This window comes from Mastomys coucha, unplaced genomic scaffold (assembly GCF_008632895.1).
Source record: "Mastomys coucha isolate ucsf_1 unplaced genomic scaffold, UCSF_Mcou_1 pScaffold15, whole genome shotgun sequence".
NCBI lineage: Eukaryota > Metazoa > Chordata > Mammalia > Rodentia > Muridae > Mastomys > Mastomys coucha.
The window spans coordinates 102,841,846-102,855,916 of record NW_022196897.1 but is presented as its reverse complement, the minus strand read 5'-3'; the positions used below and the strand labels follow the sequence as shown (position 1 = coordinate 102,855,916).

The 14,071-nt window shown below is 38.2% G+C and overlaps 1 long non-coding RNA gene across 1 annotated transcript in view; it reads right to left on the bottom strand.

Moving 5' to 3' along the window:
• Positions 1 to 933: 933 nt before the first annotated feature.
• The window catches only part of LOC116092323, a 17,600-nt gene continuing 4,462 nt past the window's right edge, over positions 934 to 14,071 (bottom strand). Inside the window, exons 2-6 of the long non-coding RNA XR_004119205.1 lie at positions 9,494 to 9,717; positions 8,720 to 8,811; positions 7,468 to 7,528; positions 1,476 to 1,632; positions 934 to 1,395 (exon numbers count right to left, since the gene is read on the bottom strand). This is a non-coding gene — a long non-coding RNA (uncharacterized LOC116092323). The remainder of the gene's footprint in view (positions 1,396 to 1,475; positions 1,633 to 7,467; positions 7,529 to 8,719; positions 8,812 to 9,493; positions 9,718 to 14,071) is intronic.

The window sequence follows — 14,071 nt, the reverse complement described above, 5'->3', positions numbered from 1 at the left end:
CAGAACAGGGGAATTAGCTGTGATATTCTATAGCCCAGCAGTGTAACTGTGGTCTGCAACATTTTGTGTTCTGATTTATAGATAAAGAAGAGTCTGAAAGTTCCCAGCATACATAAAACTATTCATGTTTGAGGAGATAGAAATGCAAACTAACCCTCTTTGAAAATTATGCATCATATAGATTGTTCTGTGCTCGATAAATGCCTATATATGTTCTTATAATCATGTAAATTCCACGTGGGGAGTACTATAAAATTATGAGAGAATGACTATTAACCTAACACCTAATCTTCCCTAATCATAAAGTACCCAGAATTCCTATTGCATGAGTTATTTTGACTAGTTGGATTGAGCTGTTACTGCTCCATTGGTCATCAGTGAGCCTTGGGGAATAATGTTCACTTAGGAAGGCCACAGCTATGGCCTAATAACCCCAGGACTGGTCTCAGTCACCGGCTGACCTTTGAGAAGGAGGGCTTGGCAATCTTGTTTAGTCTCATCTCTGATCACCCAGAGTTTCCTGAGCTGTCTCTGAATTTGACTGGCTTTGTCCCAATTTTTTTTTTCTTACTTGGGGAATTTCGCTTTTCCTCTACATGTCCTAATAAGGAAATACATCTTTATTCTTACTCAACTTTCTCTGACTTTCTTCACACAACTTAGCCAATGACTCTTATCTTTTCCCACTGAAATAACCTCTCCCTGGATGGTTATCTGTACACAAAGCAGTGATTCTCATTCTCTAGCCATGGAGCATTTCAGGGATCACATATCAGATATCCTGCAAATTTTATTATGAAGTAGCAATAAATGAATTTTAAGGTTGGGGCTCACTACAACATGAAGAAATGCATTACAGAGTCACAACGTTAGGCAGGTTGAGAACCACTGCTACCCAGAGAGCTGATAGATGGATGATTCAGTTGTTCTTTGTCAGTTCTAAATGCCTATCACTTTATTGGATGTAGAGTATCAGTGGGTCCAGTTCATTGAATCAGAATCCACTGAGTACAGACCAAAGCATCAGATGGGTTTGTAAGCGATCAGGTGACAACCCAAGACTCAAGTGTTACTCTGGTTGCTGTAGCAAACAAATCAGTTCACATGCAGTTCCTGGGTAGAGAAAGGCCCTCAGGATTAGAACATAGAACAGAGGGTATCAGTGCAAAGGCAATGTGATGAAAGGAATGAATTTGTGTGTGTTTTTAAAGCACATTTCCAATATTTTCTTCTTCATTTTGGGTCTGATTTTTCTGTGTAATAGCTCCCAGGCTTGGCCTGTGCTCTCCAAGCTGTACAGAGCTGAGATTACTCGCATTTGACTTGATTCCTAGGACATCAAAACCTCATGCTTCAGTCTCAAGGTCCCCAGAGTCCTCTGAGCTGACTGTGGAACTGCAGAAAGTAAACAGAAGACAAGATCATAAGGAAACAAGTCCTTAAGAGCCTCTTGTCCCACCCCGAGAAGAACTTACTTCACTTCTCATGTGTTCACATGTGTGAGAGAGAGCAGAGGCAATAACAACAACTCGTAAATCCTTCTTAGTGCTGACAAGGGTGCAAAGTTCAGCCTTGACAAAACAGATTCCTTGAAAGAATGGGCAGAGTATTCTCCCTGCAGATACTGAGTGCCTGTAAGAGTTTAGGGGAAAACTCATTGTAAAATGATGTTGGAAAGCTAAACCCGATAGGATGACAGAGTACACTATCAAAATGAGGGATTCATGCCTATCTTAAAGGTGATGACTTTCGTTTTTAATGAGCACTTTGGTTTATATATCTCTGAAAAGCAACTAAAGCTCATGCCAAGTGATCTATAACATTGCAGACAATGTCTACTTCATTCTGTTTAGGACAGAGTTAAAGACCACACAGCTAAGTTCTTGACTTCCTGACCTGAATGAACAGTCTGGCCATGGGACATTGTTTTACTGTGAGGGCAGGAACATCTCCACAAGCCATTCACAACTATATGGACAGGAAAGCAAAATGAATGTGCACAGCTTGGGTGATCCAGAAGCCCTGACAAACTTGGACGAGATGTACTTCTGCTGCAGTTGCCTACCCTCAGTTCTCTCTGGGGCCTTACTTTTCTTATCTCTGAGATTTTTATTGTGAAAATACCCCATGAAGTGAATACTTAGATGTAGGTCATTTTCCTAGAAGAAGGTTACTGTTCTAAGTCTTTAAAAGGGTTATGAGTTTAAATACTAGACCATACACAGTATTTTACTCTAAGAACATAAGGGTCATTTATTGAAACAAGAATTCCTGATTGCTTCTTTTTCATAAGTAATGACAAATGCTTCCCTAAACTCCAAGGATGTTTAGAAAGATAGCATTTCAAATTCTCTGAGGAATGAAGGACAGAATAGGTTAATCGAATTTACCAAGAAATTATGATCCCAACTCAAGTAAAGTGTTAAGCATATGTGCAAACTCCTTTCTTCTGTATCTTCATTGTAGGCAGAACTTCTGAGCTAGGGTTATTTGTAGAAATGCATTTACTCTGTCAGTGTGGACTATTACCTGGTATGTGAACTTCACTGCACATTGATGCCATGGAGCAGTGTAAAAAATATTCTCAGAAAGGACCATAGAAAAGGGGAGGAAACAATAACTAGGATGAAGGGAGGAACACAGAGAGTAAGCCTTCATGATGATCCAAAGGGTTTGAGTTTTTGTTTTGTTTTGTTTTGTTTTGTTTTGTTTTAGCTTTTATATCTGTTTGTTTGTTTGGTTGGTTGTTGCTGGTTTGTTAGTTGGTTGGTTGGTTTTTGTTTGTTTTTGGTTTTGATTGTTTTTCTGCTAGAACTGTAGATGATAGCTATGTGGCACAGGTATTCTTCCTAACAGAGATGGCTCTGCTGCATAAGCTTACCTTCCCTGAGAGGTTAACACACAGTTTTATATTGTCAGGCTAGTTCTCTCTAAAGACACAAAAATAGAATCTTTATGACTGAGCTTTTCCCACTTGAAATGTAGGCTCTTGACTTCTCAGTTTTGCAGGCATGTAGCCTAGGAAGCTTTAATAACAGCACATTCCAAGATGATGAAAAAACTTTTGAGGATATTCACATGTAAAGTCCATTGGAAAGGATTTGGTAGGAATACAGCAATTAGAGCACCTGTGTGCCTTTGCCCATTCTCCTGCTCAAAGGAATAGAGGGATGAGGCTATGAGCACTGCTCATGGTGTCTCCATCTTGCTCCAAATGGAGCAGTGATCCCGTTCCTTTCCCTCCTTTTTATATTAATGATGTGGTAGGCATGTTATCCCTCCTGTAATATCTAGGGATTATCAATAACAAGAAAAGTAATTGGGATGCACTTAAGTTGAATGTCTCAGCTGGGTAGGCATAGACATTAGACAACTTTAACATCACATTCCAAGAAGAGAGTGAGCTGTTAAACATATATGCACTTCCAATGTGCTCTTTATAGCAGTTCGGCCCTCTTTGTGTATTTTAACGCATAACTTAGGGAAGCTGTCTCTGATATTTTAAGTCATCCATATGTGATTAAATGTTTTTCTTTTATGGGAGTCAAGTAAATATTATAGTTAAAAAATAAGAAAAGATGTCATTCTGGGTGCAACTGTAGAGAGCAAATAAATATTATTTTAGCTAATATTTGCAAAGTGACTTGCAGTTTTAAAAGCACTTTTATATATCTTTGTGTACATTATAGTGTTAGCTTTATAAACGGCATTCATTTTTACTTAAGATAATATTTCTAAAGAAAGCTTGAGAAAAACATCTATAGTTACTGATGAGAAATTCACATATAAATAAAGAAAAAAATAAATAAATAAAATAAAAAAAAACAAACCTACCATTTTAGATTGTTTCTTTCTGTCTTTAACCATTTCAGAAAAAAAAAAAAAAAAAAAAAAAAGAAAGAAAAAAGAAAAGGAAAAACAAATCCTAAAGATGTGATTAACTGTCTGCAGGAGTCCATGTTCACAATAAAGCAGCAAAGCCCCCAATTCCAGTGTCTATGGACAACAAAGTCTTAGTTTATTTTTATACCTTAGGATCATCAGGATCAAGGTGGTAACAACTGAGAAATTGCCTATATCTGATTGGGCTGTGGGAATGTCTCTGGGGGATTGTTTTGATAGTAGAAAGGCCCAGCCCATCATGCATGGCAACAGTTCGAGGACTGAAGAAGTGTGACACCTAACTATGAGCCAGCTAGCAGCATTTCTTTACAGCTCCTACCTCACCTGTTTGGGAACTGTGCTCCTTTGTCAGCGGTAATGCTTTGTGGAATAGCAAGCAGATTGACCTTCATGTTCCTGCCTGAGTTTCTGCCTTGACTTCTCTCACTGACTCGTTATCAGAAATCAAACCATAAAAACCCTTTCTTCCCCTAAGTTGCTTTTGGTCACAGGATTTTGTATCCATTCATGTTTTCTATTCCTGCCCCAGCTCTGAATGATGATAGGGAGATGTGTTATAGTTATTATAAGCTCTGGTCACTCTAGCAGATTCTCAAGCTCTTCTAACCCAACAATGCTGGCCTGGCCTATGTCCCACCATATGTCCATCTTAGTGTCTTCCTGGCCCCTGCTTCTTCATCTGCTTCTGGTTGGCAACTCTGGCCTCTGGTTCCCACCTGAGGCCCCCTTTCACAGCACAGAAGTCCAGCCTTAACTTTCCAGCCCAGCTATCGGCTGTTCAGCTCTTTATTTGACCAAATTAGAAGATGATGGAGAGCAATATTTACAAAATACTAAGGCAGGATATATTTCATAATAATGACAATACCAAAATCTTACCTGTAATCAGATCTCTGCTGACACATAAATCAGCATTTCAACAAGGACAATTTCTACACAGTGCACAAAAACATCATTCCAACAGGATTTTATCACAACAGCAAAAATAAAACGTAAACATAGGGTGATAATCTCTGATCAGATCCACAAACTAGAATGTAGTGGCTGAAAGTATGTCAGCTCACGTGGCATAAGGGACTGTGGTACAGACAGATGTGGGAAAGGAGGATCATGAGGGAGTTAGACTTCCTGACAAACCACAAGTGTGTCTGTATGAGGGAGTCAGCACTGTCAAAGACAGATGGAGCAATCAAAGCACAGGCTGAGTGATGCAGTTACAAGTAGAACTAAGTGATGCCTAGACAATGTAAAAGGCTCCTCCTGGAGCCTCCACAAAGGGCACCTACTGAGGTCTTGATTTTAATTCTTAAAACTCATTCTAGATTTGGGCTTCTAGAACTCTAAGCTAAAATTGTGTTATTTTAAGGTACTCTTTTGTAATAATACAAATCTGAAACTACTAAATCAGGGCTTCTTTTGTGAAGTAGACTGCTCAGGATGAACCTGAATCCTGGTTGATCCATTTTTTTCACTGTTCCTCATATTCCTCACAGATAAGCAGAGCCAAGGCAGTAGTAGACCTGTGAAGCAGTTATAAGATTTTTCATATTTGACTTGTCTGACTCACAGTATGGCCTCAGTGTTTATTATATTGGAACATAGACTCATATGCATGGCAAGTCTATGGCGAGGCAATGCACAGATAGCTAAACTGCATACATTAAAAGACTGAAGGTGCCAAATAGAAAAAAGGGTTTAGAGTGATTTGATGTATGTACTATAGTTATGGCCAGCGTGGGTCACTTCTTGGAGGTCAACTGATAGCTCAGCAGATTCCCTATGGAAGATGTACATTTTATTTAAAAGCCTTCATTGAATACAAAACTTACATTGTGTCTATATTACATAAACTGCACTGAATTAGGTACCAAGTATAAGTGTTCCTATTCAAATGGAACACGGAACCCAGAGGTCCAGGAACCACTTAGCTCTGAAGGGGGAAGGTATCCCGATGGAAGGCATCCTGAGACACAGGGGCCTAGGAACCACACAGCTCTAAGGTGAGACAGTGTCGCAGTGGAGTGACATCCTGAGACACAGAAGCTCAGGAACCACACAGCTCTGAGATGGGACAGTTTCCTGATGGAATGACATCCTGAGACATGGGAGCTCAGAAGCCACATAACTCTGAGAGGAAGGCCTCTCAGCAGAGGCATTGCAGCTCTTCACTTCTTCCCTTCTTCTCTTCATTGCTTCTTAGCTGCTTCTGATGAGTCAGTCACACCAGGTAGTAAATCTCATAAAAGAGATTTATTGGAGGGTCCAAGGTATGAAGGGATGAATCCGGGGAAGCTGCCTCTGCTCCTGGGAGTGGCCAGAGGAAAATTGAACCAAAGGGGAGGGGCTCATGTGGGATTTCTTAAGGCATGGAGCTTTTCAGGGCAGAGATTTACAGCGTGATGGATGATTGAGGAGCTCAGGCATTGGGGAGGTTCCTGCTCAGGAGTTGGTGGCCTTTTTCATCCCCCCCTTCCCTCTAGTGAGACCATGTTCTAAGAGTGGAAAACCTCCTGGCTGTAGGAAACTTTGACTGAGGCATCATCACTGCTGAGCTGCTAGGGAGGTTGGAGAGGAGGTTCTGACACTGTGGACAGCTTCGGTGGCAGTACCTCACAAAAGCTGAGGCTGGAAAGGAGTTGTTGCTCTTTTGACAGCTGCCACCATTTTGACAGCTTCTGTGGAGTGCCACGAAGGGACTACACTGGGTGATGCAACAGATAAGAGACAACATTTATTTAGATTACACACAGTCTCACCCACCACTTAGGAATGGATATCATTTCTAACAGTCAGTGCCTTATAGGTTTAAGATGTCTTCTATGGGGTGATATTTATGATTTCAGCAAAGCTTGTCATTGGTTGCTAGATTGAAATGTATTATAACTCTGGAGAGTTATGAAAACCTCAGATGAAAGTAAGAGCCATGGGTTTTGGGTGAAACTTGCATGGCTAAGCCATGTGCACTTTGGCAAAAAACAGACCAGGGATGGATCTCAGCCACACACTTAGTACTTATATGACCTCCAAGGATATTGCTTAGCTTTCACTCCCTTCTGTGAGGGTGCCTGTCCACAAAGCTTGTCTGTGTAGTGATAGGAAAGGCTCAGCTTTTACTCAGTATAATAACTTCTCTAAGGCAGAACTTGAAAAGTTGATGTCAGTTTTTACTTGTAATCAAGGCAGCAAACGCAGAAAAGAAAGAAAGAAAAGAAAAAGAAAGGAAAAGGAAAAGAAGAAAGATGCTGTTTATTCAGAGGACGTCATTGGTACTGAGTAGGTCACAGATATTGTGTCCTTTAATGTAGACCTAAAGGCAGCTAAAATCAGGGGCTGGAGAGGTGGCTCAGGGGTTAAAAGCACTGGCTGCTCTTACAGAGGACACAGGTCCAATTCTCAGCACCCATATGATGGTGAAGATATTTAACTCCAATCCTAAAGAAGTCAATAGCCTCTTCTAGCCTCCACTGGACATTGCATGTATGCGATGCTATATTCAAGGGACAAGATACTCATATTCATAAAATAAAGTTAATTAAATTAATGGCCTGTCATGGTGACACATACCTTTAATTCATTTCTGGAGATACAGTCAGGTAGATCTTTGTAAGTTTAAGTCCATCTTGGTCTACAAAGTGAGTTCCAGGCCAGCCGTGAGTGAGTTCCACGGTCTGCCCTTGTTTCAAAAAAAACAAACAGAAGATTCCCAAATAATACCATCTCTCTCTTGTGTCTCCATAGTCTCAGTATCTTCTTTTACCAGATTTAGAGCAGATTCTCAAGAAAGCACAAGGACTTTGTCAACTCCTTTGCCTTTGAGGGTAAAGAAAACAACACTGCAGCAAGAGAGTCCTTCTTCACTTTTCTGTGCTTTCAGTAAATGTTCCCAACCTGCCACACAAGACTCCTATAAGGTTTCCTGCTAGAAAACCTGCATTGACTCTGAATACTTTCCACATAGTTACACATTTCCTACTTCTTGGCCAATTTAGACCCCATTCCTAATATCCTTTCTAAGCTGTGTGACAGCTAACAGTATGTAAGTAACAGATGGACTGTTCACTTCAGACCGTATTTCTTGAGACACTGCAATACTCAAAGTAATAGACTTGCACAAATAAAATAGAGCATTTCATCTTGTGAGGTCCCTCTCCATTCTGGCACCTCCGCCCGGGCAGGGCAAGCATGACTGGAGGCCAAGCTTGCTTAAACAGTGATTCTTCTGTAAGGGGCTTCCTACGGCTGTTCTTCTCTACCTGTTTCTTCTCTTATCTCCTCCTCGCCCTCTTCCTATTTCTTCTGCTTTTTAATCCCGCTCAACTTTATTGATGGATATCTGACAAAAATATGCCATATACATTTAAAGCATGTAAGTGATAATTTCACATATGTATACATTGTAAAAACAATTACCAAGACCAAATTAATACATTCATCACTTAGCACAATCACTCTTCCTGCTGTGAGAAAAGTTAAGGTCTGTTCCCTCAGCAAACATGAAGGCTGCAGCATGCAATTATCATCTCAAGCTCTCATGATGAGCAACAGATCCTCAGAATCACTCATCTCAGAACTGAAAAATTGTAACACTGGACCAGTATCTTCCTCCTCTTCCAACACGGAGCTTGTAGCAAATGCTGTTATCAGCTCTGCTTTTTGATCCAAAATTTTATATTCCTCATACAAGTGAGATTGTATAGTATTTCTGTGTTTCTGCAGCTAGTTTACCACACAAAGCACAATGCCCTTCATGTTATCACCAATGACAGAATTTCATTTATTTTTAAAGACTAAATAATAACCTAATGTATATTAATACCTGTTAGGCCATTGGTCTTATATCGTTGGACATTGCACTATTTGAGGAAGGTTCATCATGTAAGATGTGAACAGTAGCTCCTGACATGGTCTCTGAAATCACATAATACACCAGAAGCAAAATTATGAAGCATCATATGAATTCCTGACACTGTATATATTTCTAAGCTATGCTTTATTTAATTTCCATTCCAATTCTGGGCCATCATGCAGCAAAAATATGTGGTAGAGGCATTTGTTTACCTCATTGCAAACATGGAGAAGGGAAAGTAACTGAAAGGGGCCAGAGACAAGGTACCCCGAAGAACTATTTGTTTCCACCATCTATCTTCCACCTCCTAAAGTTTCTAGCACTTATCCAAATGGTACTACTGCCTGGAGACCAAGCATTCAAAACCCTGAACCTGTGGGATGACATTTTATGCCAAGTCATTGTAGGCACGTCAATTGTTTACACATTTTTGGCTACTGTGCAAAGAACATGAACATGCAAATATCTCTCTAAGATCATTATTTCAGTTATTTTGGCCATATCCCAAAGCAATTTTGGCTGGATACTTTTATTTGAGGAACCTTCATACAGTTTCCAGAGCACACAGAGAATTGCTTTTAACACAACACCTTTTAGAGACAAGGCTTTGCTGATTATACCAGCCCTGGGGATGAGTGTAACCATGAGTAGCCACAGCATGTGTCATCTGTATTATTTTTAAGATGGCAAAAATAATAGCTGGGAATCTATTGAGAGCTGAATAAAGTCCAGCTTGGGACTCACACACAAGGTCAGAGCTCTTTTATCTCCAGCTATGAGTGGTTCATGCTTTTGCTTCTGAGGATTCTCTTTGCAGAGTTTCAGAGATGATGTCAACTGTTCTGCAGGTCCCAAGCCCATGCACCATACCTCAGTCTGCTCATTTCCTCAGTTATGTAGATGGAAATAAATCTCAGTTGAATCCATCCAGATGGGGGAATATTTTATGGATTCACCTAAGAATGGTCCTTGAGAAAATAAGAAAGAAATTTATAATTTTTTCGTAAAAATAAGAGTACCTACATTTCAATGGGTTTGGCTATTTTTTAGTTGGCCAAATTTCAAAATAAATTTGAATTAGAGATGCTCCAGAAAAATAGAAGCAATTGTGTCATCAAAACCACAAAATTCTCTTAATTTGTAAAGCTATAAATGATTATCGTTAGACAAAGCAAGCACTCAAGGCTTCAAGTTTGTTGCAAACCATTGAATCAGCAATTAATCAAATCTTGGGGGAAATATCAGAACTAGAAACAAACTGTGTGCTCTATAGCAAATACATAGCTTGAGATTTATTGCAAAATTAGGCAAAATACTAAGTATATGCTATTGTCTCTCACTCAGAGGCCCTGCTCACCAAGCTCACATATCTTATGAGCATCATTCTCAATACAGCATTCAAGGGTCCCCTGTAATTCAAGGTAGCACTACTGTGTACCTGAGGGGTTAGGGCAGTACTGTTATCATAGCAGGTAATATAGCTTATTACCCTAGAGTAGCTTGTGAGAATTTCCTAGGTCTTTCTATGCCTTTCATTTCCAGGAATTGGGTATGTATGGCTCTTTTAATTTCTTAAAATTCTCTGTTTTTTCTTTATTGAAAGAGGAAGTTTTAGTATAATTAAAATCAGAACAAAATCACAATCTATTCATGTTTTAAGCCTCAATGGGACATCATGTGTTCTTTAGGATGGTATTGGAGTATGTAAAATTTTAAATGTCTCTTCATTCAGCTTAATATACTTCAGTCACTCATCTATATGTCCATCACACTTAGACCATGCAGCCTTGGAAAGAAGGTGCTCCACTGTTAATAAGGTCCAAGTTTGAGCCTGACCTACATTCTTCTTAGAAAGAAGGCTGATGAGAGACCAGTGATGGGAGCTCGCCAGTTGTCTCCTGATATAAAGGACAAGAGACTCCATCAGAAAGAACCCACCTAAAAGAAGGAACTGGATATTAAGTTCATGCCAAAACCAGTTGATACCTCCCAAACACTTTAATTGACTATGATTTCAGCTTCTCTAGACTTTTTCATCACTAGATTGAGGATAAATTCAACTTTAAAAACAAAACAAAAACAAAAAACAAAAACAAGCAAACAAACAAACAAAAACCAAAGTCAGATTCCAATCAACAGGATTGTTACTGTGCTGCCTTCTCTTAAGGATATTGAAAATCTCAGCTTTTGGGAATGTGAGCAGCAGAATCTGGGCTACTTTCCCTACAGTTACTGGCAAGTTTTTGGCCACAGAAAGGATGCTGACTGCATGGGTTGACTTTAGAGATAAAGAAGAAGAGTTGTTGCATGACTGTTCTATCACCCACTGAACACAGAGCATGCTCGTCACCCTTTGAGGATTCCTATGTAGATTTGCCAGGAGTCTAAAGTAATGACAAGTTGCCACCAAACTATTAGGGTAAGAGCTTCAGAAATACTTTATCCCAAGGATTGCTTCTATGCTAAGGAAATGTGTCTATATGTGCATACATATGTGCATGTTAAATGAAACTGTGCAACATATATTGAAACGTTCTGAATTATTTGAAGTCAAGAAGAGTGTTTTATGCATACGTTTAGATTTTTATTTTACCAATTACTTGCATTATTATTATTTAAAATTTATTGATTTATTTCTATTTCTCAATAGACACAAAATTTCTTCAAAGCACAAGTAATTCATGCTATAGACAAATGGATTGGAATTTCTTGGTAGGGGCGTGCACTGTGAGCATCAATACTTAGGGGAACAGTCTTGTGAGTCAAGACAGCATGAAGTCTTCAGTGGAGCTCAGCTCTGAGAAAACACATGAGGATACTCCATAAATGTTCCTAGCCATAAAAACAATCTGTTGGCACACTAAATCATTATTTTCCATAATCTCTTTTAACATATGGAAATTTATGTTCTTGGAACAATAGCAAGTTATTTTTTAAGATAAAATAAAAATAATAATTTTAACTACTTAAAGGCATGGATTCTGAGACCTTTTAAAAATATTTGAAGGTCATGCTTTTTTTGTTGTTGTAGTTGTTGTTGTTTGATATGGTAACATGATCTTGACTGAGGAAAAAAATGGAGGAAACCCTTTACTACTAAGAAATATGATGGACTATGCTTCCACAGGACTGTTTAACTGTTAAATTTTACTGGAGTTTGCTATGCAAAAGTCAAGTAAACTCATTCTTCCTCCCATGGGGCACATGCTCAAGCCAATGAAGTGGGCTCAATGAGACCTGAAATGGAAACTGTTTAATTTTTAAGTATCTGTCTATTACAAACCAACGGACCACAACCAAAGATATATGAAATCCAAAACAGCGAAAACAATTTTAATCCTGTGAATTGAGATTAAATTTGGAAATAAAATTTGAAAATATAAGGTAACATTTAACTTTTAGGGCTTACTATTAAATTCTTCCTTTAATGATGACAGTGCCTTGACCTGCCTAAAAGTAATAATGCTGTATGCTGTATATTTACATTTATGATTATCCAGCCAATATTTGCCTAGTCTGTGGAAGTGTATGGTTTTTCTCTAGTGACTCTATAGTCTAATTGATTGATATCATATTTTATGTTCTCTTCTATTTTCCAGGTCCTATACCCATAATGGTCAATACATTGAGTAGATTGTTTTATATTCTCAGCTTAATTAATGTGTTAATGCTTGCTTTTGCTGCTCTAGAAAGTCAGAGTTTCCCAATAATTTAAGTGACCTTTGTACCTAGAATTTGTGAACTCTAAGGCTGGGATCTTAAGAGTAATAAGCTTCTCAAAGTAAAAAGATCATGATATCTATCCCTGAGAGTGCAATGGTGCACACAGCACACATATCTTGTTGTTAACCAGCAGCTGTCTAGTTGTACTTAAAGCACGATCAGCAGTAGGTAAATTATGCCTGGTACTTGGAAACCTAGTCAGCTACCTGAGGCTAGTGAGGTCATGGATATTAGAAAATATATATGATTACTTTATATATCTTTAATAATACAGCATTATTAATTTTAGGCAGGTCAAGGCACTGTCATCATTAAAGGAAGAATTTAATAGTAAGCCCTAAAAGTTAAATGTTATCTTATATTTTCAAATTTTATTCCCAAATTTAATCTCAATTCATAGGATTAAAATTGTTTTCACTGTTTTGGATTTCATATATCTTTGGTAGCCTACTGCTACCATTTTACTAAGCCAGTGTAATTTATAACTATACTCTAAATACTTATCCTTATACCTACAGATCAATGTAGCTCTCACCCTGAATCAAAGACACTTCTATTTGCAAAAGACATCAAACATTACAGAAAACTACAAGTGGTTGAAATGCAGAGAACAACTGATTGTGAGGTTCTCATCTCCAAATGATGCATCTACAAGAACACAACTCTTTTATCGAAAGCTTAAGAACAACGTATAAAAGGGGGCTAAAAGATCATGAGAGGCAAAGGAACAGGAAATAGATGTGAAGACATGTCTCTTAAAAATGTCAGAGCAGCTATACTCATGAAGTTTCAAAAACATGGCTTCCTAAACAAGACATGAACAGCTATAGCACCAATAAACATACTAATGAGGTAAAACTTTCCTGAGGCCCTATCTTCTCTAGACAGAGAAGTGCAGAGGACTAAGAAAAGCTGAGAGTGGGAGAAATAGTCTTTCCCTGGATGACTCCCTTAGATGGTCATTCAATGCCAAGGGGGTCAGTCCTGAAATCATATACATACAAGAAACAGTAAAAAGACTGATCAGATTGTACTTGTATAGTTCTATGTTTGCATGAGTATATGTATATGTGTATAAATGTGTGTAGCAATAGAAACTAAAGAAAAAAAGAAACCATGAAGTTGAGAGGGTGGGTCTATGAAGGATGGAGAGAAGAAAAAAGGGGAAATTATGTAATTATATTTTAGTTTAAAAAAATGAGTCCCAGGAGAATATACTGAAAATTGCTAAAGACAAAAAGAACAGCAGTGTTAATAAAAAAAACTGTTTCCTAAATCATGTCTATGACATGATTGCATAGAGCATCTTAAGAAAAGTTCACATTCCTTTTTTTTTTAAAAAAAAATCCTTTTATTGCATTATGATGAGAAAAGATACATGATTTCAATTTATCTGAATTTGTTAACATTTAAAAACATATTTTAATTAAATAGAATTGAATCACATTCTTGTTTCCCTTTTGTACCACCGTTCCTCCCAGAGACCCCCCTTCAATACCTACAATATCTTTTTTTGTAAAGATAAGTATTTGTAAAAATAAGTATTATAAAAGTTGTTTGATATAAAACAACAATCAATTTAACAGTCTTATGTAGATG